Source organism: Schistocerca nitens, chromosome 7, assembly GCF_023898315.1.
Source record: "Schistocerca nitens isolate TAMUIC-IGC-003100 chromosome 7, iqSchNite1.1, whole genome shotgun sequence".
NCBI classification, from domain to species: domain Eukaryota; kingdom Metazoa; phylum Arthropoda; class Insecta; order Orthoptera; family Acrididae; genus Schistocerca; species Schistocerca nitens.
In genome coordinates this window covers 111,606,402-111,631,210 of record NC_064620.1, presented here as the reverse complement: position 1 = coordinate 111,631,210, position 24,809 = coordinate 111,606,402, and the positions used below count along the sequence as shown (strand labels likewise).

The window sequence follows — 24,809 nt, the reverse complement described above, 5'->3', positions numbered from 1 at the left end:
AGCGTGGGGGGGGGGGGGGGGGGTAAAAATCGTAGAGGGAGACCAAGAGATGAATTCACTAAGCAAATTACGAAGGATGTAGGTTGCAGTAGGTACTGGGAGATGAAGAAGCTTGCAAAGGGTAGAGTAGCATGGAGAGCTGTATCAGACTAGTCTCAGGAGTGAAGACCACAACAACAACAACAATAACCGGCTGAATATACTACACAATCTCATGCCTTAAGGGCAAGACCACTTTAATTTAAAATCGATTGAAAGCCCATAACTTGAAACGCAAACCAAAATCAGAAATTTAAAAGGCAGAAGGCCTTATCTTAAATCAGTTCTTTCAGTTAGGTTGAAGGACCAAACAATCTTACACCTTAAGAGCAAAACAACATTAATTAAAAAAAAATCGGCTGAAGGCCCATCTCTTAAGACTCAAACCAAAATTAAATTTTTAAAAGGTAAAGGCCTTATCTTAAAACAGTTCTTAAATTAGGCTGAAGGCGCAAACGATCCGACACCTTAAGAGCAGAACAACCTTAATTCAAAATCGGCTGAAGGTCCATCACTTAAGACACAACAAAATCAAATTTTTACTTAAAACAGTTCTTTAAATTAGGCTGAAGGCCCAAACAATCTTACGCCTTAAGGGCAAAACAACCTCAATTTAAAAATCGGTTGGAAGCCATACTAATACAAATAACAAGAACAACTAAGAAAAGGCAGTACAACCAAGGGCGCTCAGACGTTTTCGAGGGTCGGCCTGGAATTCAAACACAAACGCTCGCTTAGGTGAGACAGGCAGTCGGCCCACCCATTCTCGATCAGACGACAGCGCAAGCGACAGACAGTCAGCGGACCCACTGACAAGATAACTTCCACTCCACCCGACCAGCACACAGCGGGGAGCTCAATGGAACAACGTAGGAAGTATTGGCGCCCACAACCAATTATACACTGAGCTGTCAAACTACACACCGTGCTGGACAGCAACTACAATACGATGAGGAAAATACACTACCTGAATTTACGTCAATGACCAGGGCAGTTACCTGGAACGTTAACGGCCACAAGGCAGAAGATTCTGCTGGTGCACCTCAATTCAAAATAACCAAGTGCAATTAAACTCCACCGGAGGGTGGCTAAAACTTAACAACTTGAAAACACACGTTGTTGCTCGCGGGAATGTCCCAACAGCCGACTACGAAATCCAAACGACACAATGTGAACAGTTGTGACTTGCTGGTAGATTAAGTCAAAACTCAACTTTCGTGTCCAGGATCGGTGAGCCACGGACCTCATAGCTACGGGAACACCACCACACACTCCGACCGCGCGTGGACGCCGCCAGCGGCTCTGGCCAATCCACGTGCCGCGGAGACTTCCTCGCTGCTCGACGCCAACCGACCAACTGGTCGCACACAGCTCAGCCGGAAAGTATGAGCGCCAGGCCAAAGATAGTGCAAGGTGCGAATATCGATACACATTCCTCGCTGCTCGACGCCAACCGACCAACTGGTCGCACACAGCTCAGCCGGAAAGTATGAGCGCCAGGCCAAAGATAGTACAAGGTGCGAATATCGATACACACCGCTGCTGCCACTCGTGGAGAGAGAGGATAACAGCATATTTGCGATAACCGCGGGAGACTAAACACATTCATCAACCAAGGTTTAACCCAATGCATAACATGAGCCAGCCACGGCTCACTTAATAATGGAAAAGAGACTAAATTTTGCAGCAGCATCGACTATTGTTCTGGTTGCAGGTTTCGTCAGCGGTATACGGTAGTGGTATATTCTTCAGCCACCACTTGGAGGAGATAAGTTGCGAAACCTGCCGTGTGCTCACCAGGGCCAACCCAACGAAGGAGAGCAGAGAGAACACCATTCGATAACTACGTAATGTTGCTGAAACACTAATTTTTACTTGCGGATAGAATGTCACTGCACTGCTTCCAGTGGTAGAGTACAATCGGAAAATGTACTAGAGTGAATCAAATATAATTCGGAACTTTTGTTTTAGGCGCACTTTTGTAAACGCAGAGCTAGAATGTTTCTTTAGTCGGAATCGCAACATCAGAGCGACAAGACATTCCTCTAAGACCTTTAGTATGAGAATATAGGCACACAAACGTACCAGCTGGCCAAACACCTAACGACAATTTACGAAGTTCCAACACGCTGGAATAATTGCAGGTCAGCAACTTATGTTAATCAGTACCACGAAAAACAAGCCAAAGTTGCTAATTTCACTTTATTTTTATTTACTCGACGACTAGTTTCGGGTCAGGACCAATTTTTAAAACGTCGTAACCGATATTCAAAATGGTATTCCTGAAAATACAAAACCACGTCAAAAATATATACGTACTGTGAAGTGCAAATGAACAGTTATTGCGCATACAGATAAATGTTCATTTGCAGTTCACAGAACGTATATTTTTTGACATGGTTTTTGTATTTTCGGAAATACCATTTTGAATATCTGTTACAATGATCTGAAAATGGGTCCCGGACCGAAGCTATTCATTCAGTAAATAAAAAATTGAAATTGTAACTTTTTTTGCTTTTTCGTTGTACTGACCTAACGGCAGTGTTGAACCTCATTTCGGTATCTTATCAGTCCACCTACTTTTCAACATTCGTCTCATATGCTTTCACTCCCTTCTGTTCCGGTTTCCCCACAGTCCATGTTTCAGTAGACTACCATGCAATGCTGTGCTCCAAAGTACATTCCCATAAATTTTTTCCTTACATTAAGACCTATGTTTGATACTAGTAAAATTCTCTTGGCCAGCAAAGTCCTCTTCGCAGCACTAGTCTGCTTTTAATTTCCTCCTTGCTCCGTCCATCATTGGTTATTTCGCTGCCGAGATAGTAGAACTCCTTAACTTCATCTGTTTCGTGACCATCAATCCTCCTGTTAAGTTTCTCGCTGTTCTCATTTCAATTACTTCTTAATACTTTCGTCCTTCTTCGATTTACTCTCGGTCCATATTCCGTACTCACTTGATTTCAGCAGATCAAATAATTCTTCTATTTGCACTCAGAATACCAATGTTACCAGTGAATCGTATCATTGAAATCCTTTCACTTTGAACTTTAATTCCACTCCCGAACCTTTCTTTTATTTCCATCATTGCTTTTTCGTATCAGCAGAAAGTGGTGATGGTACAGCGCTTATTACAGTGGCGGATAGCACGAAGTTCAATCTTTATTAAGGTTTCGTTAACGGAGCCTGTGCTCTGTCTCTTCTACGGCATTTTCGACAGAACAATGAACTGCAACCTTCCTTCTGCAACGGCTGCAAGAAGTATGCCTTCATAACCAGGACTTTATGGTGAGTGCTGACGTGAACATCCTCTTACTAGAGTGCTGCTTTCTCTTACCCTCAAGTTGATCAGGTAGCAGCTCAGCCACAGAGCGACTAACCTCTTAGAATTATCCTACTTTCTTCATCCCGTCTCTTCAATGGCGACTAATATGAACAAGCAGATGATGAGGCCATGGGGGTGCACTCTATTGCACTCTACCATGTTGAGTAAACGATTGTATCCTGCTGCACACCCGACAGCGGAATAAACAATTGTGATGAATATTCTGAAGTTCGTCCGACATTTAATGTGTGTGAGATTCGAATTCCATTGAACTATGCTTATTAAAAGACATCAAAACAGAAAAGTGAATATAGTTAATTTCTATCAGTCACATTTTGTACATCTATGCAGTCTGATACTGGCAGAGGGAAACACTGAGAAAATCATAATACGTCCACCGTTCACCGTCTGAGTCACTGCCATCCGTTGAAGACACAGTGAATAGCTCGCAAACAGGTGGTTCAATGGGAAAGAAGAACACTCTTTAATAGCAGATATGGGGATCACTCTACAGATGTAATATTTGTTGAGGTGAGGTAGCTATAAATGAACTTTCTAAAAGAACTTTCATATGCCTCTGTATCCTTTAGTTTGAAATTTTTATGCACAGGTGTGCCACCATCGGACCTCGTTGCCTTAATGTAGCGTCGCTGTCTCTGGATATGAGGATCGTGGATTGAAGGTATGTTTCGTGTATGGTTGTCTGTTCTAAATCACTATTCAAATGTTTGTATACATCCGATGTTGACTGGGGGACGAGTAACAGAGATGTTTGTACCGGTGTCCTTGATTGGTATTAATGAAAAATACGCTATTAATACATTGGAATGTAATTTTTGAAATAAGCTTGATTTAAACGTTGACATTTAGAATATTCCAGAATGGATACCATCCAAAAGTAAAAATAAAATGTAAGTTAAGGAAATACAATAACGCTCTCTCACCCCGTACAGTATGCCACTAATGAATATACAAAGCCCGAAAAATTTCAAAGCAAAGTAAATACTGCCTGAAAAGATGAAATTGGATTTTCTACGTGTACGATTCCGGATGTATTTATTGCTTTGCGGTCTCGGCGTACGACAGCAACTATTTCATACTGTATTTTACAGCAACTCAATGAAAAGAGTTTAGCTCACCGTTTTCGCTTTTGAAGCTGTTATAATAAAGTTACGTAATGAAAACCTTTCCTTTCTGATCATTTTGTCTATTTGCGCGGAAAATTGTCGTCCAGTCATTGTGACTAAATCTCCGTTCCTCCTCCGTTGTTGATCCTGATAAAATTATTGCGCTTAGGAAACATTAATTTGATTTTTGTAGAAAGAGATGTTCATATGGAACGTACTGTATATTCAGCAGAGAATATTTACCTCTAAGCAAACAAACATTCTTAAATCTAAATATTCACTAAAATGAAAACACTTTCTTTCCAAGAAGTTTTCTATACAGATTTATAGATTCGCATTACAAAACAAATAATTTCTTTAATACAATAACATAATCAACTGCACAGCATACACTATCATCAAAGGAGATACGTGAAAAGTAGGAACTGCAATACTTATTTCCGCATGGTCAGGTCTTCGTAAGCTTGAGTAATCAAGATCTAACTCGGGAGAGTTTAATACTGGTAGTGAGCCTGGAAATAAGTTAAAACTACGCTCATATTATTAGCTACAATCAATAATTGTTTCTTTGCAAAGGATTCCTTTTGAATAACTCATCTGAGTAACAAATACAGACATGATAGAAATATTTATGTCCCCTGGAAATTGGTAAGAACGGAAATAAACTTTTGCGACTCACTCTGGTGATATAATATTAACTAAAACAACTTTTCGGAGTATAATCAGAATTACACTTTTATCTTATCACAATAATCAGTTAACGTAGACGAAAGAATGCTATAATCTTTTATCGCTGTGCTTTAGGACTTGCAGAACTGCAGAAACTGTGCAGACTTTACCTTATCAGACATCTCATACTGCCTCGAGTCACGTTTTGCTCATCACGCATACGCTTAAGAACAAAGTATAGAAGAACATAAAATTACAGTTGAGTGAGAAAATTAGAACACAAACTTTTAATTAGTTTATTATTCATGTGCAAAATATTCCAGTATCTCTGCGACACACGAAAAAGCAGAAAATTTGCCAGCACGTGATATACAGAATAACGAGATTATCTACAGTTCTTGATAGAGACCTGATTTCTGCAATTTTCCATTTATAAGACTAACATTGGTAAATCATTTTTCTATTGATTCGTCCACTAACATTCTCTTTTTAGCATACTTACTACACTTACATATTCGATAAATTGTGTGTATTATTCTAACCTTTCTTTCTCCAAACAAGTTTCCATTTTACTGTTCCGCATCACGTTGACTATCCATGGGGGTCCATGAACCGTGTAGCGCTGGCTATCCACTACGTCGCTTAATCATAACTTCTGAGACATTTATTTATCATTATACCCGGACACTACATTTTAATGGTCATTCTAGCACCACATTTTAAATGACCAGTTTCTTCTTTCGGTTATGTTTCACTTTTATGCACTTCTATGCTGTAGATGAACACATTCACAATCTTTTTCCTCAACTACATGTCTATATTGTGTAATACACATTGAAGCACTTTTCTCTTCCTTTGGGAGCATCATGCGGTATATTATTTCCTTGACAGAAAAACGCTTTCCCTCTTATACCACAGTGTTATTTTCGAACTGTTCTTCATGAAGTTACTGACCTGCTTGTAACTACACTAGGCTTTTGTATAAGCCATTATTTTGTCAGGTGTGCGTCCTATTAAATTTGACATTTCTCTTTACGTTCGATAAGAAGCAATATCTCGTGAATGAACCTTAGTACTGCATCTGTTCACTTTACATGTTTCTCCTTCTTGTGATCTGTTTTCAACTTAGATCACTGTTTCGATATTTGAGTTCAAAGAGTATGCTGCTTGATAGCTTTGTTGCTTGACGCCTCACAATTGTTACACAACCTTCGTTGTTGTAGATACTTTAGATGACACGTCTGTTTCTGTAGTTATACCCTGTTTAATAATTTGAGCTTCAACCAACATACGCTGCCTGCCAAGGACTGTAAAGCACCCAGTCGTATACGTACACACCATCAGCGGGAAGGCAAATGATTAGTATTGCAATTCTCTGTACCAGGAAGAAAGGGCACCAGAGGGCATCATTAGTGTTGTTGATGTTTAGTGTTGCTACAGACCTGGTAGAGTATATAAGGCATGAACGGTGTCAGATATTAACTGATCTCTGTAAAGGACAAGGAGATGCCACGTATTCGAGTAATGGCTCTGAGCACTATGGGACTTAACATCTATGGTCATCAGTCCCCTAGAACTTAGAACTACTTAAACCTAACTAACCTAAGGACATCACACAACACCCAGCCATCACGAGGCAGAGAAAATCCCTGACCCCGCCGGGAATCGAACCCGGGAACCCGGTACTCGAGTAAGATGGTGTTATCAGCATATGTGAAGTTTGAAAGGGGCTTCACTGTGGTACTCCAATTGGCCGGCTGGTCCAATCGAATCGTGCAATATCCAGAGTTATGGAGCTCTTGATGCGACAGTGGCTCGATGCTGGACTGCAAGCAAACACCAGGACAGGCATACTCTTCGCCAAGGTTTCGGTCGACCGCGTCAGACCACCACAATAGAGGATCGAAGTGCCGTGCACCGAGCACATCGTAACCCCTTTACATGTGCGCCAGCCATCACAGAACAAGTAACGGACTCCCTGTAACATTTTGTCATTCCGCACTTTTGGTCCGAGACTAGCAGCTGCCGGACTAGTGAATTACCGTCTCATGCGTAGGATGCCTATAACACCACGACACATATGGTTGTGCTTGGAGAGGTGCTTTGACCAGGAAGGCGATGAATAGCGGCGAGTTGTATTCAGCGGTGGATCATTGTTCAACCCTACCCCAGATAATCGTGGGTGGGACTATGGTTGCCACCAAGAAATCTCATGCTTCCAACGCTTACGAGAGTCACAGCGTTGCTATTTCTGGCGTCATGACGTGTGGACCATCACGGATGGCTTCAGGTCAACGCTGGTGGTGACTGAGCGAGACATGACGACACAGCGGAAGTCACCAACATCAAATTGTTCGAATGGCTCTAAGCACTATGGGTTTTAACATCTGAGGTCATCCGTCCCCTAGACTTAGAACTGCTTAAACGTAACTAACCTAAGGACATCACACACATCCATGCCCGAGGCAGGATTCGAACCTGCGACTGAAGCAGCAGCACGGTTCCTGACTGAAGCGCCTAGAGCCGCTCGGCCACAGCGTCCGGCGTCACGAACATCCTGGGCTCTCATCTGTCACCTCTGGTGTGACAGTATCGTGATGACATTTTTTAGCAGCAGAATGCTGGTCGACAATGCACACGTTTCCCTCTGAACTGTCTGCGTGATGTTGACGTATTCCTGTGATCAGCAGCATCCACAGACCAGTCCCCTATAGAATATGAATGTTACTAGCTTTGACGCCATCAAACCACAGTGCCAGCGTCCAGAATATCAGAAACAGTTCATCAGCATGCCTCTGGAGACGATACGAGTGTCTTATGACATCCTTACCAATACACCAGTGTGTGCGTCAAGATCAGGAGATATGCAATGTCATACTGATGCGTGGGCTCATACTAACAGGTTCTTTGTAAACGTAATAATATAATCACTGAAATAACACTACATACTCGCTCTAACCGTGGAATATCATTCCACTTCTACTTCCCCTTCATGGGGTTCACTTATTTTCTGTAAGTGTGTGTAATGAAAGGATTTTATTATCCCATTGAGTACAAAGTGAGAAGGCAGGTTTGCCTCTCCGGTGACTCTCCTTTTCTGAAACGAAACAGACCTTCGTATAGCAGATATTCGAATTTCCTTTCTGCTGTTACAGGTGTGGTGGTTGTTGTTCTTGTTGAGGTCTTCGGTTCGACGAGTTGCGTGTTTCTTCATCTCTGCATAGCTATTGCGACCTTCGTCAGTTTTAATCACCTTACTGTGCCCTTAAAGTCGTGTTCTTCCTTACTGTATTGAAGTCGTGTTCTCCGTTTACACTTTTTACCCATTACCAAATTGACAATTCCCTGATGCTTCGCAATGCGTCATATTAACCGACCCCTTCATTTAGTCAAGCTATGGCTCTCTTTTTTTCCGAATTCAGTACAGTGTATTATAATCAGTTATTCGATTTACCCAACTAATCTTCAGCATTATTCTGAAACATCACATTACCAATGCTTCTATTCTCTGCTTTTCTTCGCTATTTATCACCCACGTTTCACTTCCGGGCAACGTTATGCGCCATACAAACATTTTTATAAAAGGTAAATTTGTATTAGATATTCACCGTTTTCTTGTTCTCAAAAACAGTTTTCTTGTTACAACAAGTCTGGATTTTATATCCTCTCTGTTCTCACAACGTCAATTATTTTGCTGCCTATATATTTTTACTGTCGCGTTTTCTAATGTAATTTTAATAGCGTCACCCGATTTAATTCGACTACATTCCATTACTCTTGTTGTACTTGCATTGACGTTTAATGTTATAACGCCTTTTCAAGGCCTCATTTATTCCATTCAACTATTCTATCGAGTCCTCCTCCGTCTGATAGAATTACAGTGTATCGACAAAACGTAAAGGCTGTATGTCTGCTCCCTAAACATAATTCCGTTTCGAAATTTCATTTAGTTTTCTTTACAATTTGCTCCAAAGGGAAGAGACAAAGAAAGTGCCTCAATCCCTCGTCCATTACTGCTTCCATTTCACGTTTTTCGACTCTTGTCATTATGGACCTGGTTTCTTTACAAGCTGCTCTCTGTTATTTATCCCCACTATTTTCACAATGTCTCCCAGTCAGCACTGTTGAGTTTTCTTAAATCTACAAATACTGTAAATGCAATCGAAGATGTTACAGCATCAATATATTCTTGCCTGAGCCTTCATTTATCATGAGCCCAAGCTTGACGCAAATGGTTTTCTATCAGTTTTTCATAATTCTGTGAACTATTCGTTTCAGTGTATTGCAATCATCACTTACTTTACTGATAATTCGGTAACATTCACGTCTGTAAGTACATACCATTTATGGAATAGGAATTATTACAATGAAAATTTTATGCTGCTTTTTCTCACTAATCATCCGCTTTGTCTTGTGCACGGCCCTTCCTGTAAAATGATTCTATTTAAGGCCAGAGCCGTCATGGTAACTTTTGCCAGCGCTTAGGCAGAAAATAATGAGTTAGATTTGTTACGTTCTGCTTGAATCAGTGTTTCACGGTGTTTATTCAACGTGTTAAATCCAACTGTGTGTGTCTTCACTTTACCTGTGCCAGCTTGCTATTTATACTCCATGAATAGTTGCGAGTAATCATAAAAGAGAAATTTTTATCAAAGCAGTTAATTATTTTATTTGCTGAAGTGTACATTATATTAAAAGCTGATAGTTTTCTAATCTCAGAAATAATGCAATTTTAACCTGTTCCATCTGCACATAAAAGGAAATAACTTGATAAAAATATTGCATGACATTTACTTAATTATGTTTCAGAAGGTACTACTGAGTACATTTTAATTGCCCTTCAAATTTGGGCCTGAAAAGTGTTACGCAGGGTAGGTTGTTTGCCGTACCAAATTCAGGGCCATATTAATGTTTTAGGTACTTTACATGTATGTAATCAGTGAGCATTTATAAAACACTAGTGTGTTTATATTTTGTAAGTCGGTTCACTGTAAAAGTGCCAGCAAAAAGGTGTGCCGTAGGACATAACACAATTAGGGTCCCAATACCGTACCAAGGTGCTAATTTCTTTTCATTAAAGAATATCTTTTGTTATTACGTATGCATTTGTACTCGGAAGCGAAATGTCGAATCCTAACAGATCGTTTACCCACATATGTCAGTAAATGTGTTGTTCTGTAACAGATTTACTTTGATTGAAGTGCTTCTTGCTTACGTGTACTACACACATCAAAAAAAGTTTTGCATCACCCCAGTTCCCAGAAATCCTGAAGATAGACGTTAACTGCGGATATTGTTTCACAGACACAATCCCTTCGACTGTCCAGAGATGTCACTAAACTCGCCCAAAGATGTAAACACTATGCACGGACAGCGCCTATTAGACGTAGAGGGGGTCCGACAGCCAATCAGTTCAAATCATTGCACCAGGAAGGAGGCAAATGGCTCATGTTGTCTCTAGTTGAACCATGCCTAGACTGTCAATACCGCGGTTCGATCGCGTCCGCATCTTTACTTTGTGCCAGGAAGAGCTCTCAATAAGCGAATTGTCCAGGTGTCTCAGAATGAACCAAAACAATGTTGCTCGGACATGGAGGAGACAGGAACTGTCGATGACATGCCTCGCTCAGGTCGCCCAAGGGCTACTACTGCATGGATGACCGGTATCTATGGCTCCTATGGTTCGGAGGAACCCTGACAGCAACGCCACCATGTCGAATAATGCGTTTCGTGCAGCTACAGGGCGTCGTTACGAATCAAACTGTACACAATAGGCTGCATGACGCGCAAATTCGCTCCCGACGTCCCTGGCGATGTCCATCTTCGAAGCCACGACACCATGTAGCGCGGTACAGATGGTCCCAACAACGTGCCGAATGGACCGCTCAGGATTGACATCACGTTTTCTTCAACGATTAGGGTCACATATACCTTCAATCAGACAATCTTCGGAGACCTGTTTGGAGGCAAACCGGTCAGGCTGAACACCTTAGATACACTGTTTAGCGAGTACAGCAAGGTGGATGTTCCCTGCTGTTTTTTTTTTTTGGGGGGGGGGGGGTGAGGGCATTAGGTGAGGCCGACGTACGCCGCCGGTGTTCTTGGAAGGCTCCGTGACGGCTGTACGGTACGTGAATGGCATCCTCCGACCGACCATATCGGCAGTATATTGGCGAGGTATTCGTCTTCATGGACAACAATTAGAGCCCTCATAGCGCACAGCTTGTGAATTACTTCCTTCAGGATAACGACATCGCTCGACTAGACTGGCCAGCATGTTCTTCAGACATGAAAGCTATCGAACATGCCTGGGATAGACTGAAAAGGGCAGTTTATGGACGGCCTGAGCCACCAACCACTCTGAGGGATCTACGCCGAATCGCCGTTGAGGAGTGGGACAATGTGGACAAACAGTGCCCTGATGAACTTGCTGACAGTGTGACACGACGAATACAGGCATGCATCAATGCAAGAGGAAGTGCTACTGGGTATTAGAAGTACGGGTGTGTACAGAAATCTGGACCACTACTTCTGAAGATCTCGCTGCATGGTGCTACAACATGCAATGTGTGGTTTTTATGAGCAACAAAAAGAGCGGATATGATCTTTATGTTGCTCTCTATTTAAATTTTCTGTACGGGTCCCGGAACTCTCGGACCCGAGGTGATGCAAAACGTTTTTTGATGTGTGTATGATTGTGCATAATAAAAGTTGGTTAAAGGCACATTTGTACACTATAAGAGATTCTGGGTCCCCCGTTTGCCAAATCTTACATTGGTAAAAAATCCTTTTAATGTTCATTAAAGAACATAGAGATCACTTAATTTGTCGGCCAGAACACATTAGTATGAAAACTTTATTTCTTTCTTCATACTGAACTATAGACAATGCAATGTTATTGTGACAGTGAAATATTGGTACTGTTAGTATATTCTCGCCTGTTCCATTTCATTTTATACTCTAAAGGCAAAGAAAAACTCATTTACGTGTTTGTCTTGGGTTGGTACCGTTTCTGCCATAGTTAATACTGTTTGAGGAACATTTGTTCGAACCTCGTTATTGTTTCAGTTCGCCCTTTTAATACGAAGCTGCTTCTGCAAAAAATATACAGAGACCTATTACTAAACTTATTAGGAACATGATCACTGACAACGAAACTGTAGAAAAGGGGTAACATTAACTGAATTTGTGGAATCAACACTACACACGTAAACAAATTTAGTGTTACGGACTAATAGGCTATTATCGCTGTTAACACGTGCAACAACTGAATATTACGCTAGCATAATATGCGACCATTCTGTTGAATGTGCACATGACATTCAAATTTAAAAAAAAAGTGCTTTGTTTGCGAGAAACACACAGACTTTTTCGTTTGTAAATGGGCGTTGCATTAAGCACTAGACAAGCAGTATACGTTTGTACTGACTCCATGTATACAATGCTAAAACAAAAGTGTAAATATATAATGAAACAAGAGATACAATGGGTCTGACAACCTTTCGGGAATACACGCGGTACATTTTTACACGCAATTTTTTGGCGAGGTCAAGTAAGTAATGTTTTTTCGGAATATCGTAATAGTCGGAGATAGGCGTAATAGTGCCCTGAGCCACTTCTGTTGTCCCCAGAGCAGAGCTGTGTGTGTTTCATATGAAGCGAATTAGACGGGATGAACCAAAATACGTCACTCATGCGGCACAGCACGATTCCTGCATACTAAGGGTTCAAACAGCTCAACAGCAGCATTTAATACTGTGTACATTTTATATCGAAGATGTCCGTCAAAGGAAGACAACTTGAAAATACTGTGTTCACATTTCGGACAAGTACTTTCAGTCAGTACTATGTAGCAGTGCTGCCTTTTACTGCTATAGGTAGATTTTTGCACAACAGTAGACGAGTCCGAGTGTTCGATTCCAGGTCTAGCTGCCCCCTCCTTTTTTTAAAAAAAATTTTTGTTTGCCTTATATTGTATCTGGCTTTTTAATCGCTAAACAACAATTACGGCATATCTCCTGCAAAAGACGTGAAATCATTTAATACTGACACAGAAGTGCCAGTAGAATCGTAGATGTTACTCTAACTTTAAATATGTATTTTCCGTTTAAACGTTTAGTCTGTTCTCATCCACATTCTACACACGTCCATCCTTCGCTTTGTACTGTCATCATTGCTTCTCTTTCCTTCCGTTATACTTCTTCCCTCAAAACGAACGAATAACTACTCCATCACTCTTCTTCTTGGCCGACCCCTGCTTCTGTTAGCCTAGATAGCTCCCTGCACACAAGCGTGTAAGATGACATAGTATCCGTTTAATAGACAAATTGTGTCTTGAAAAGAAACATAATAAAGCTATTGTACTCCCATCGATGTTTCAGTAAAAATTATTTATAGATGTTTCATATAAAACTTACTGCAACTGCTATATAACGATTAAGAAGCGAGATGTCAAATCACGTAGTCTAAAGTTTAGAAAAGAAAGAATTAAAAGACCCGGAATCGAACACTCTAACTCCCGTAATATAAGTGAACAGTCTACACACAGCACAGAAATTTGCCTTTTTTTCTTTTTTTTCTTTATCCCTCTCTCTCTCTCTAAGTGGCAGTATAGCAACAGCAGCTGAACAAAATTAAGGAAACACTGCGAAAACTGCATGCTTGAAGGTAAAAGCCAATCTTACAGGTTGCGCTGTTGTACTTGACTAGGAATGGCACCTGCGCAGTGTTCTCAGTACGTTGCAAGTGTCAGTCATGTTGAGTACAAGGTTCTGTATGGTTACAATTGCACTGTGTCGGAGCTAAATGAATTAGAACGTGGACAAATTGTTGGTGCTCGTGAGGTTTGTGCTTCCGTTACAATTGTTGCCGAAGTATTTGGTCTTTCAAGGGGGAACATATAGAAGATTTATGCTGCATGCAGGGAAACCGGGTTAACATCATATGCAGTGTCAAAACGCTAAGAGAAGTATGTGTTGATTGATGGTTTCAGACGATGACTGGAGAGATTGTGACGAAAAATAAGGCAACGGCCTTGCCACAGTGGATACACCGGTTCCCGTAAGATCACCGAAGTTAAGCACTGTCGGGCTTAGCCGGCACTTGGATGGGTGACCATCCAGGCCACCATGCACTGTTGCCATTTTTCGGGGTGCACTCAGCCTCGTGATGCCAATTGAGGAGCTACTCTACCGATTAGTAGCGGCTTTGGTCAAGAATACCATCGTAACGACCGGGAGAGCGGTGTGCTGACCACACGCCTCTCCTGTCCGCATCCTCATCTGAGGATGACACGGCGGTCCGATGGTCCCGATGGGCCACTTGTGTCCTGCAGACGGAATGATTGACGAAAAATAAGAGCATGAGAACTGCAAACGTCTCTTCAAAACTGAATGTCGCACTCACATACCTGTCAGCAACAAAATAGCACGATGGGAGTTAGTAGGCTGGGAATTGCAGGGCTAGGTGGAATTACAAAACCACTAATCAAAGATGGAAATGCCCAGAACAGAAAAACATGGGACCCAAGCCATAAGACCTGGACTACGGAGCAATGGAAGAAAATTTGATTTGAATGAGGCTTGTTTCATACAGTTTCCGACTTCTTGCCGAGTTTACGTTACAAGGGTGGGCATGCAGAGCTTCGGTGAATATTTGGGCAGCCGTATTGTGATATTTAATGGGCCCCCATGTAAGAGGTATGTGCTGCCTGCGATATGTAAGCTATAAGAGAATCTGAGACCAAAGATCAGTGTTGACTGCAGTACGATGGTTCAAATGGCTCTGAGCACTATGGGACTTAACAGCTATGGTCATCAGTCCCCTAGAACTTAGAACTACTTAAACCTAACTAACCTAAGGACATCACACAACACCCAGCCATCACGAGGCAGAGAAAATCCCTGACCCCGCCGGGAATCGAACCCGGGAACCCGGGCGTGGGAAGCGAGAACGCTACCGCACGACTGCAGTACGAACTGTGTAGCAGTAGCAGTAAGTTGTTGCTAGCGAGCAGTCGCCTGTCTGCGATTTTCAGTCCTGTCTGGTGTATCATGTTGGCTGGGCCGGTCGCGGTGTAGCGATGCCGGAGCCTGAGTATTGTTGTATAAGGTAAAAAGCAGCGTCACGCATATCTAGTAATATTATGTAAACTCACATGTAAATCTTTTAAAAATAACCTAATAATAATCTTTGTCTAATTTCTAACGAGCATTCATTCCAATTTAAAGAATTTAATATTTTTTTTAATGCATGATCATTCCGATTTTTGCAAAAGAAAAATCGTTTGCTTCCTTTCACAAATAACAAATGTATAGGCCAGAATTGCACAGAGCTGTGCCGGAAAAGAGCTATTGTAAGAGCAGATAGTTGCCGACTTTATCGAGGTGAGAATTTTTGCCTTTTATTCAGAATGATCTTACAGGACCATGACGCAGCACTGCTGTCGTCCAAATTTTACCAGGTTACTGAATTAATTTTTTATTACTAGGTTTAGGAATTTTTCTGTTTTGAGCTTATATTAAATGAGAAAAGTATTTTGTGGGTACATTAAATGAGAACCAATTTTGTTCAGAGGTTACACAAAAAAATAGAATCATATTATTATTATTATTATTGATTAAGTTTTTTGTGAGGTTACACAAAAATTAGAATCATTAACCAAAATAATATTACTAATTATTTCGTGTGGGGAGGTTACACTTGGCGACAACCGGCCAGGATCGGATTTGCTTTGTGAAGTTCTGAGAAGTAGTCAGATATCTGCTCTTATTTACTTAAATGTAGTTTGCATCTGGCGCAACGCATTTACTAATTCCAAACAACAGAATGAAAGACAAGATAACAACTTCAAACAACTTAATGAAAATTACAAACAACTCAATGAAAAATTAGACAACAATTGCAAACAGCTTAGTGAACAGATTACAGCCGTTGCCGTGTAATGTAATGATACTAAAGAACAATTACTTGAGGAAATTAAGGCTTGTGCTAGGAACAGTAGTGAAGAAATTAGATCTATGGCACAAGTATTGAGTAATACACATGCAGCCACAACTAAAATACTTATAAATGATAATTAGTGCAGTCGCTAATCAATGCTCTGAAAACGCAACACAGTTACGCGACGAGTTTAAATCAATGTCAGCAGAACTTTCACGTACACTGGATGCGAAAGTAGACGCGAAATCTGACCAACAGAATAGCCAAATTGACGAACGTTTTAATCACCACCTACAAAACAGTGAAACGCGTTACCGTAAATTTATACAGGAACAGAATAAAGTAAAGCGACAAGTCATGGAAACAATTACTGCACAGAGACAGGAAGATAAACGTAAATTGTTTACGAAAGCAAAAACATACGTAGACAACAATATTGCTACAGTATCAGACGAAATTAATGCTATCAAACAGTTGAACACCGAATTACATGATGAAATCTCTGATCTTAAAACAAAACAGACACACACACAGTAGACTTTCAGACAATGACCAACAGACTTGATCAATTAGAACTAATACAGGATCCAGATGCCATCAAAGCAGACGTTAAAAAATTGAACGAAACCACACGTAAAATACAAAAACAAATTAATGCTTGTGATAATAAAAACGATGATCAGGTAAAAGCACTGACTGAAAAATATGATGAATTGGCCAGTCGTGTTGATGTTATCGAAAGGAATAATGACACCAAATCAGACGATACGTCACCTGTTTCGTTTAATCAAACACCCGAATTTCTAAATTTACAGCAGACGATCAGTGAGATAGGTTCGTCCAATAATACATTACGTAGAAAATTGTCAACTTTACAGCAAGAGGTAACAGAAATGAAAAATGTTTCAGCCTTTAACACATCACAGCATACGCCACTTTGCGAACATTTGTCAGACTCACACAGCCAGTATAATTTAGGTAATTTACAGAGAGTACGTGAGTTAGATTCCGAACAGTCACAGACAAACAGATTCTCATGCAATCCTGAACCAGTTGAGACATTCAGAGACGATAATGTTGATTATAAGCAATTTTTATCCGTAAAAAAAATCTAAGGTACTTAATAATGACAGAACACAGATTCACGCTTTGGACTGGATACGACAATTTGCTTTTGTATTTTCATCAGCTTGGCCTGTAATGCAGAAACTAGCATTGGACTGGATACGACAATTTGTTTTTGAATTTGCACCGCCATTGCCTGTAACGCAGAAACTAAAATTTAATAGTAGCGCGTAATTGTCCTCAGGGGATTCATTACACTTCGATGAATATGTGCCGTAGCGTGCACAGGGCCCCGAGCCGTAGTAGTGCTATTTCATCTTTAGTTTTCTGCACTGCTGCCTTCTCTTTTGCTATCCTTTATATTTATCAAAACAGCTCTTCAACTATCGCTCTATCTAGGATTAAGAATGAGTAAAGAAAACCTGATACGACAAGTTATACCGAAAGTAACAGTTTTCATTAGACGCTCCAGAAATGAATTTGCGCGTCATGCAGCCTATTTAATATCAGACAAAAATTTAATCATCAGTATGTGTACAAATTTTCAGCAATCGCAAACACATTTCGGTAATAATAGAGGTTTTTCTCCGCAACAGCAACAAAACCAACCGGTTAGCATACCTAACCAACATTGTAATGTACAATGTCAACCAAGCTTTAATGTTTCCCGCCTACACGTATAGCGTTGGCCACACCAAATAGCAACGCACCGCAACAAGGAAACCAGTACGTACAGAAAATACATCAATTCAATTCGTATCGCAACGCGCCATATAGCAATGACTATCATGACAGACGTAAAAATAATGTTCACAATTTTCAGCGTACGTTTAATAACAGTCGGTCTTATCAGCAGCAAAATCATCCCCAACAACATATTATCATGAATGAACCAGACAGTAGATATTGATGTGTCGGCAGCTGGGCCAACACCTTGTAGAATGAAGTGGCTGAAAGTGCACGCTAACTAACGCAGACGGGCGTGAAGTACTGGAACATGAAACTTATTAATGAATAAGAAGAACAGTACGTAGATGGAATAATATACTTAACTTTATTCTCTTGTTAGAATACATCTCTTGAATAGTAGTAAGCTATAAGCACTGATACAAATGGCGCCTTGCTAGGTAGTAGCTATGGAATAAGCTGAAGGCTATTCTATCAGTCTCTCGGCAAATGAGAGGAAGACTTGGTAGGTCTGGTCGCAAGCTATGTCGTCCGTACAACTGGGGCGAGGTCTAGTCCGTGTATTGTGACCTGCCATGTGGTGGCGCTAGGATTGCGATTACACAGTGGCGACACGCGGGTCCGACATGTACTACAGGACCGCGGCCGATTTAAGTTACCACCTAGCAAGTGTGGTGTCTAGCGGTGACACCACATTCCTCCCCCGCAAATCGGCGAACGGTCGTGAGATAAGGCTTCCGCCCGCCGTGGGGAGGACCCCATGTTGACGTATGCGATGAGGTGGGGAGCCTAACAACAGGCGAGGCTGTGCCACCCGCACCCGGCCATTCGGTCCGAGGGGAGCTAGGAAACGCCTGCAAACCTAGTCCAGGGTGCACGTCAACATGAGGTGTATGCGCACGTAATGAGACAGAAGGGTCGACCTCCATGTGGTCGGAGCACCCGACGGGCGAAGACGACATCTGGTCCGGAGCGGGCAAGAGGTCCATGGCGGAGGACGGCTGGTCACGGGAAGCGAGCGGCGGCGCGTGACCCAGGGAGGCGCCAGGCGGTTGCAGCGACGCGTCCACTGCGGGCGGCGCCGGCGGCGGCTGCGGCGGCGGCGCGACGCCATGGGGCAAAATGGAAGGCAGCGTCGGCAACACCTGGGGATGAGGCGAGCCAGTAGATGGGTCCCCAAGGCGCTGACCTGACGGCTCCGTCGCTGAAAGCAGACGGGGAGCGGCAGAACCCAGGCGACGACAGAGGCGCAGCTGATTGAGATGCCGACGCACCTCACCAGAGGCCCCCAAAACCAAATACATCGCGCGGCCGAGGCAGCGAAGAATGCGCCCTGCGAGCCAACGCCGTGAACCGCGATAATTGCGATAATAGACAACGTCGCCAAGAGCAAAAGCAGGAGCCTGCCGCTGCACAGGAACCTGATGCGGCGGATGTAGCAAAGACATCAGGGTGCGATGAGATCGACCATGGAGCAATTCAGCCGGCGAGCGACCATCGCGGGGCTGAGAGCGATACGAAGACAAAAAGAGCAACAAAGCGTCCTCCCGAGAATGCGACTCTTTCAATTTCAACATCTGGGACTTGAAAGTCCGGACCAATCGTTCAGCGGCACCGTTTGACTGAGGCGAAAACGGCGCGGACGTCAGATGTTGAATACCATTGGCCTTGCAGAATGACTGAAATTCTGCGGACATGAATTGTGGGCCATTGTCGGATCTAAGCTTTTTCTGGCAAACACTTTGAACATGTCCCTTCTTTTGACAGTAAAAGCAAATAGCTTGGCGTGACGGGCAATTTTCACGCGAATGTCTAGTTGCACACCGCGGGCATGATTTCACTGCAGTTGCTTGCTTACGCGGCGCACGTGTTTGCGAGCGAGGCTGCGACGGGCGCGAGGGCCGCTTAGCGTCCCGTGCAGCGGGCCCGGCGGGCTGATTAATGTGACACACTGCTGGCGAAGTTTCAAATGAGTCCTGAGCAAAGTCAAGTGTGTCTTGCCTATCCAATATGTCTATCACTTGTTGAAGGGAGGGATTTACGAGTTTCAAAATCTGTTCCCGTATGCGAACATCAGAAACGTTCTGTGCTATTGCATCACGCACCATTGTATCGGAATATGGGAGGCCACATTCACATTCAAAGGCGCACTCCCTAGTAAGTCCTTGCAAAGTTGCAACCCACTCCCTATTAGTCTGACCGGCCGTACGTTTTGTACGAAAGAACGTATACCGTTTTGCAACTACATTTACTGTTTCTTTGAAATAGGCATCTAAAGCCGACAAAATTTCCTCGTAGGTCAGAGTTGCTACGTCGCGTCGGGGAAACAATTTCACTATCACACGGTAGGTAGACACACCGACACAAGAAAGCAACAACGGCTGCCGCTCTTTACCTTGAATTCTGTATGCTGCGAGATGAAACGGGAACTGGCTGGCCCACTCAGTCCAGGTTTCGCACGTGGCCTCAAAGGGCCTAAATGGCGGTGCGACAGCGTTGTGTGGCTGCGGTAGCGATGAAGCGGCGGCTGCCGCATCGGTTTGCAGCGCACGTTGACCCTGGACGAGCTGTCCAAGGGCTTCCAATAACGCCTGCGTCTGCTGATTCTGCAAGCGAAAAAATTCGGACAGTACATCTGGAGATTGTGGCGAAGCCATGACACAAGCAAATCAGAGCACAAAAGGGGAAAAAGAACAAATCAGTCCAAAGCAGAAAAAACACTTTCTCTCGTCGCCATGTGATGTGTCGGCAGCTGGGCCAACACCTTGTAGAATGAAGTGGCTGAAAGTGCACGCTAACTAACGCAGACGGGCGTGAAGTACTGGAACATGAGACTTATTAATGAATAAGAAGAACAGTACGTAGATGGAATAATATACTTAACTTTATTCTCTTGTTAGAATACATCTCTTGAATAGTAGTAAGCTATAAGCACTGATACAAATGGCGCCTTGCTAGGTAGTAGCTATGGAATAAGCTGAAGGCTATTCTATCAGTCTCTCGGCAAATGAGAGGAAGACTTGGTAGGTCTGGTCGCAAGCTATGTCGTCCGTACAACTGGGGCGAGGTCTAGTCCGTGTATTGTGACCTGCCATGTGGTGGCGCTAGGATTGCGATTACACAGTGGCGACACGCGGGTCCGACATGTACTACAGGACCGCGGCCGATTTAAGTTACCACCTAGCAAGTGTGGTGTCTAGCGGTGACACCACAGATATCATCCCGAACGTAACACGTCAGGAAGAAATAACAGAACAGTACAAATAGTGGAAATGCCACAGCGTCCTCCCGCAAATGATAGCGCGTCAGATAGAATTTCATTAGATATAGTACAGGTTGCATCTTCCAGCAACGCAAGCAATACTTTTGACACACAGAATCATGTTCACGAAAATGTTAATACTTTTGACGACATCAGAGACACTCTTTTGCATGAAAAACCAGTTATACAAAAAACCGTTTTCCACCCTGTCATTGAGGTAAAGATTGGATCATACACATTTTCAGCAGTAATCGATTCTGGATCACCTATGTCAGTTATAAATGAAGAAACCTTCAACGAATGTAAGAAAGAGAATATTTATCGTACGTTACCATTAGGCAAAAGTATAGTAAAAGGAGCAGTATCTGGTAAAGGAGTAGATGTAAAATTACAGACACATTTGTCATTTTGTATTGCAGGTCATACATTTCACTCAAATTTTGGGATTGTTCCTTGTTGACAATAGACGTTATTTTAGGTACGAATTTTCTGGTACAACACGACGCAATTATTGATTTTCAAAACTCCTATTTAATGTTAAAGGATGAAAATGTACAACTGGCTTTAGAATTTCAAAACTCTTTATCTGTAGAAGAACAAACAATTAATCTTACAGAGGTCATTTCCGCACCACGTAACATAGACTGTCATTCCACATTGTTCGCAGATACGTACGTACACAACTATAATACTTCAGACGAAGCCGACTATGACGTTATACAAATGATTTCTGATAAAGTTAAACAGAGCAGTGCAAATACAGACAACGAACGCACGCAACTACGCAAAATTCTTTTACAGCAAGCTCCAGCTTTTGACAACGTCCCTGGTACTATGTCCGATTTTATGTATGAATTTCAAGTTAAACAGCACGACACATTTAAAGCCAAACATTATTACATTCCGTATATTCACAGAGAACAAGTTAAGAAAGAATTGCAAGCTATGCTTGACCAAGGAATTATTGAACCGGCAGTTAGTCCGTACATAAACCCGCTCCATATTGTTAAGAAAAAGGATAGATCACTTCGCCTCGTACTTGATTCGCGTCACATCAATGACATTATTAATGAAACAGATCGCCCACAGACACTAGAACTTCTACACAAATTTCATGGTACTGCTTTTTATTCCACATTAGATTTGAAATCAGGATTTTGGCAAATTCAGCTCCATCCGAAATGCAGAAAGTACACAGCATTTCTCTGTTTTGGTGACTGTTATCAATTTTGTAAATTACCGTTCGGTTTAACAATTTCTTCAGCAGCATTTATTCGCGGTTTGAATAGTATACTTCCGACAGAACTTAAAGACAGAATCACAACGTATGTAGACGACATTCTTATTGCAGAAGCTAACTGGTCTGAACACAATCTGATTCTTGAACAACTGTTACTCACAGTTAATCTTAGCAAATCGCACTTTGGCAAAACTTCTATAAAATTTCTTGGACATGTAATTTCAGCAGAAGGCATTGCACCTGACCCGGAAAAACTTCAAGCTTTACGTGACATTACTGTTCCTACGACGAAGAAACAACTACGCAGCTTTTTGGGTTTAATTAACTTTTTTCGTAAATTTATTCATTACTCTGCTTTAGACACCCCTAGATTATGTCAATTGACGGGTAAAACACTATTTGGTCCTGGGGTAGCGAAGCACATTCTGAATTTGTGAATCTGAAAGAAGCTTTGTTGAATGCACCACTTTTATCACACCCAGATCTTACTAGAAATTTTTCCATTGCTACCGACAGTTCTAACACCGCTTTAGGCGTACACATTTTTCAGAAAATTAAAGAAGATGGTACTACAGTAATTAAAAACATCGCCTTTGCGAGTCGCATTCTGTCACCTGCTGAACGCAATTATTCTGTTACAGAACTTGAAACATTATGTGTTGTATGGGCATTTACGAGATTTGGGCATTTTCTTTATGGAAGACACACTACCGTTTACACAGATCATAGAGCTATACAGTTTTTACTTTCCGCTAAATTTACACACGACAGATTAAGCAGATGGAAACTTTATTAACAAGAATTTAATTTTACAGTTGTTCACATTCCCGGTACACAAAATATTGTAGCAGACGCACTACCCCGTTCTCTCAGCAACAATCAGCAAGACATCGCAACCAACTGCTGCAAAGCAAATTTCAGCGTCATGTATATTCAACAAGTTGCATTTGAAAATTTCATTTCGTCGTCATTACGAGACATAGCACAAGAGCAGAGTAAAGACAACGTATGGAAAGAAATAAAACACCTTTAGCAAGATTGGAATAATGTTACCATTAGAAACCATTACACTGTACGCAATAATATTCTGTTTCGCCGCTCTCACCCTGACAGCAACAACTGGTTACTATGTATTCCTGACGAGCTTGTTAACAAATTAATTTCGTTCAAAATGGCTCTGAGCACTATGGGACTTAACATCTATGGTCATCAGTCCCCTAGAACTTAGAACTACTTAAACCTAACTAACCTAAGGACAGCACACAACACCCAGCCATCACGAGGCAGAGAAAATCCCTAACCCCGCCGGGAATCGAACCCGGGAACCCGGGCGTGGGAAGCGAGAACGTTACCGCACGACCACGAGATGCGGGCTAGTTAATTTGGTATACTCATTTAAGTTACGCACATTATGGAGCCAGAAAATGTTTTCTAATACTGAAACAGAACTGTTATTTTACCAACATGGAGAAACTTATTCGAAGAGTTTTGGCGTCATGTAGGGTCTGCCAGAGGGCTGGGTCAGACGTGACTTCACATATTCCTCCGTTACATCCCGTTGTACCTGTTGAATTGAGACACATGGCCGCTGTAGACGTTTTTGGTCCGATTCCCAGAACTAATAGAGGGTTTTGCTACATCTTTGTCGCTGCTGAACTCACTTCAAAATTTGTTACCTTCACTCCGTTACGCAAAGCTACTGCTAAATCTGTTTCGAAAGCATTTGTAAACCATTTTTTATTTCATGTAGGGCATGTATTGAAAGTAATTTCCGACAATGGACCACAATTTCGATCTGCTAAATGGACACGTATGTTACGAACAAGAAACATTTCTTCGATCTATATATCCAAGTATCATGCTTCTTTGAACCCTTGTGAATTATTAATGAAAGAAATTGGTAAAATGTGTAGAATATACTGCCATAAAAGACATATTGATTGGGACACACAAATACTCTCATTCCAGGATGTAATTAATTCCATACCAAATGAATCCACTATGCTATCTCCGACTGTTATACTGAAAAATGTTGAACCACCTAACAAAACTAAAGAATTAGTATCCTTTCCTACATCTCGTCGACTACGACACCATGAAATAATTGACATTGCGCTCAACAACATCAAACGTGCCGCAGAGCGCCGGAGAAGACAGCAAAAACAGGTTTGTACACGCCGTGACTTTGACATTGGACAGAAGATATTAGTGCGTACACACTATTTATCTAACAGAGGAAAGAGTAGATGTAGTAAATTTGAGCTTCTATACGCAGGTCCATACAGAATTCGCAGCATTCCTCACCCCAATGTGGTACACGTCGAAACTCTGAGAACCAGAAAAAGTAAAGACAATCACCATATCTCCAATATTAAACCCTTTATTGAATGAACATACTTTGTGATTTATCACACTGTAATGCCATTTCCTGATTTTTATATGACCACTTATACA

General features: G+C 41.9%; 1 pseudogene; it reads left to right on the top strand.

The window, feature by feature from the left end:
- Positions 1 to 14,184: 14,184 nt before the first annotated feature.
- On the top strand, positions 14,185 to 14,302 carry LOC126196076 (5S ribosomal RNA; annotated as a pseudogene).
- The last annotated feature ends 10,507 nt before the right edge of the window (positions 14,303 to 24,809 follow it).